This window comes from Diachasma alloeum, unplaced genomic scaffold (assembly GCF_001412515.2).
Source record: "Diachasma alloeum isolate Michigan unplaced genomic scaffold, Dall2.0 Dall_scaffold_00185, whole genome shotgun sequence".
Classification (NCBI taxonomy): Eukaryota; Metazoa; Arthropoda; class Insecta; order Hymenoptera; family Braconidae; genus Diachasma; species Diachasma alloeum.
Genome location: NW_021680351.1, coordinates 1403333 through 1406757, shown reverse-complemented (window position 1 = coordinate 1406757; position 3425 = coordinate 1403333). Strand labels below are relative to the sequence as shown.

Sequence of the window (3425 nt, the reverse complement as noted above, 5' to 3'; positions counted from 1 at the left end):
GGAGAAAATATCCGAGGGGTTGAGAATAAAATGAAACACGCGTAGCTGATGGGTAATGAGAGAGCTTCAAAAGGGGGATATGTGCACAAATTGGGAATTATGGTACAGTCAGACGCAATTAGGGGGTATCGACGTAAATCATCTCGCGATAGAATTTCTATGGAGGGATTTATCGAGTTGTAGAGTAGATTTTGGGGTTGGGAGCTTAAAGACGATGAATCTAGTCTATTTTGTAGGAATTATAGGACTCATTTTGTATTTTACTGCTTTGAAAGGAGTGAAAACGTTTGAGAGAAATTTTATTGAAAATTCCAGTCGTCTTGAAATTTTTTTTTTCAATGTTTTAAAAGAGGGGATTAATTTTTTTTTGTGACAGATTTTTTCTGTAGAAACTGGTAATCGTAAATTATTGTAGTTTTTTTTTTTTTTAATTTTTGGTTTTAATTGAATTTAAAAGGGAAAATTGATAAATTAATCAATTTTATGTGCGAATAATTTTTGAAATAGGAAATGACATTTTATTTTTACCCTTACGAGGGTCATTCGGGGACAGAAGGGAAGGGGGGACGATAGATAAATAATGAGTAAATAATCGTAAACTCTTAGTTTTTTTTTTTCGAAATTTTGTTTTGTTTTTCATTAAATTCAAAAGAAAAAATTGATGAATGACTCCATTTTATGTGCGAATAATTTTATTTTTTCAATAGAAAACGATGAAATTTTATTTTACGATTTGAATTCTGTATTTTGTTGTTTTAATTCAAATGAAAAAGTTCAGAAATTTTCCTAAAAATTTCACTCGTCTTTTGAAAGATTTTTTCGAATGACTTTTCATTTTTTGTGTCGCATTTTTTTAACAGAAATTTTTAACACTCAATTTTCCTATTTTTTCACCTCTAGTCTTCCGTTTTCAAATAAATCCCAAAAAACCGGATGTATTTTCATTTTCTATACGTCATATTTTTTAAACAGTAAATTAAATTTTACTTTGACCCTTACGAGGGTCACTCGGGCGCAGAGGGAAAGCGGGACGCCCCAATAATATATGAATAATGAGAATAATAGTTGAATTGACGCAGAAAAATTGTCTGAAAAAATGAATAAAAAATAAAATAGCTGTGGAAAAAATTATGCAGCGCTGTGATGCACCGGGTAAAGCCCCAGAAGAGCATGACAGTTCGTTGATCACTGCACCTGGACTGTGTTATGCGTGGCTGGTGCCTGGTGGTACCCCTTGAGTTCAACTTTTCTCGTTTCTATTGCAAGTGTCTCGAAGTATGCGCCACCCCTCCAGGTGTTTGATATTTCCTTGGGTGGAAAATTCAACGAAGTTACAAGGCTTCGACTGCGGTAGGCGATGGGGGGAGGGGGGGGGGTTAAGGGGGATTTTATTTCAAAAAACAAATTGAATAGGGGAGATGAAGCTCTTGCAGTTTTCAATATTTCTCGCGTTATTTGACATTCACGGGAGAATTTTTGATGGGTTGAATCGACAGAATACTTTTGTGATGATTACGAAGGTTGAAATAGTGTCATTTGGGCGTAGAAAAAATTCTGACGTGAATAATTGGATTATTCAATGAATTATTTAGTTATTTATTTGATTATTTATTTATTTATTTATTTATTTAGCCATTTATTCCGAGAAATAATGAATTTCAGAGTAATTAAAACTCCTCTGTAATTAATTTTCAATTATTTAATGAATCAACATGGAAATTGGGGGAGGATGAAGGGGATTGAGGTAATATTTCAATCTTGTAATCACACGATGCGATTTCAATAAATCAGGGCTTATTTCAAGGCCCAAAAAAATTCCCAGAAAATGAGGTCAAATTTCGTTAAATCAACTCAGTCAATCCCAAGTGATTAACAACTAAATCCTTTCCTCACTATTCAACTAATCGAAATTGTGAGAAAACTCGAAAAAATTTACTCCCTTAAAACTTGATTATCTCCGAAGCAAACGATGCGATTTCACAAAATCTGCGCTCATTCCATCCCCAAAAAGCCCCCTCTCAAGACCCTCCCGACCCCCCAAAATTCACTCAGCCAATTCCAAGTTATTGACAATTGAATCCCCAACTATTCAATCAGTCAAAATCCCTAGAAAACTCAAAATATTTACTCACTTAAAACTCGAATATCTCCCACCCGAACGATGCGATTTCAAAAAATCAGCGCTCATTCCATCGCCAAAAAAACCGTTTCCAAAACCCCCTAACCCCTTCAAAATTCACTCAGCCAATCCCAAGTAATCACCAATTAAATCCTCACCATCCACTCAAAAAAACCCAAAATCCCACGAAAGCTCAAAAAATTGTCTCCCTCAAACCTCCACCCCCTCCCAACCCAACGATGCGACTTAAAAAAACCCTTGCTCATTCCACCTCCAAAAACCCCTCTCTCAAACCCCCCCAACCCCCCAAAATTCACTCAGCCAATCCCAAGTAATCACCAATTAAATCCTCACCATCCACTCAAAAAAACCCAAAATTCCACGACAGCTCAAAAAATTGTCTCCCTCAAACCTCCACCCCCTCCCAACCCAACGATGCGACTTCAAAAAACCCTCGCTCATTCCACCCCCAAAAACCCCCCTCTCAAACCCCCCCAACCCCCCAAAATTCACTCAGCCAATCCCAAGTAATCACCAATTAAATCCTCACCATCCACTCAAAAAAACCCAAAATTCCACGACAGCTCAAAAAATTGTCTCCCTCAAACCTCCACCCCCTCCCAACCCAACGATGCGACTTCAAAAAACCCTCGCTCATTCCACCCCCAAAAACCCCCCTCTCAAACCCCCCCAACCCCCCAAAATTCACTCAGCCAATCCCAAGTAATCACCAATTAAATCCTCACCATCCACTCAAAAAAACCCAAAATTCCACGACAGCTCAAAAAATTGTCGCCCTCAAACCTCCACCCCCTCCCAACCCAACGATGCGACTTCAAAAAACCCTCGCTCATTCCACCCCCAAAAACCCCCCTCTCAAACCCCCCCAACCCCCCAAAATTCACTCAGCCAATCCCAAGTAATCACCAATTAAATCCTCACCATCCACTCAAAAAAACCCAAAATCCCACGAAAGCTCAAAAAATTGTCTCCCTCAAACCTCCACTCCCTCTCAACCCAACGATGCGACTTAAAAAAACCCTCGCTCATTCCACCCCCAAAAACCCCCCTCTCAAACCCCCCCAACCCCCCAAAATTCACTCAGCCAATCCCAAGTAATCACCAATTAAATCCTCACCATCCACTCAAAAAAACCCAAAATTCCACGACACCTCAAAAATTGTCTCCCTCAAACCTCCACCCCCTCCCAACCCAACGATGCGACTTAAAAAAACCCTCGCTCATTCCACCCCCAAAAACCCCTCTCTCAAACCCCCCCAACCCCCCAAAATTCACTCAGCCAATC

At 39.1% G+C, this 3425-nt stretch overlaps 1 protein-coding gene across 2 annotated transcripts in view; it reads right to left on the bottom strand.

The window, feature by feature from the left end:
* The window catches only part of LOC107048183 (DNA-binding protein RFX2), a 24238-nt gene that overhangs the window by 19900 nt on the left and 913 nt on the right, over positions 1 to 3425 (bottom strand). Inside the window, exon 1 of one of the 2 annotated variants that reach the window (XM_015271248.2) lies at positions 2133 to 2205. The exons of the other annotated variant lie outside the window; for it this stretch is intronic. The gene's annotated coding sequence lies outside the window, so the exon portion shown is untranslated. Of the gene's footprint in view, positions 1 to 2132; positions 2206 to 3425 lie in introns of those variants that run through there. 2 annotated transcript variants of the gene reach the window in all.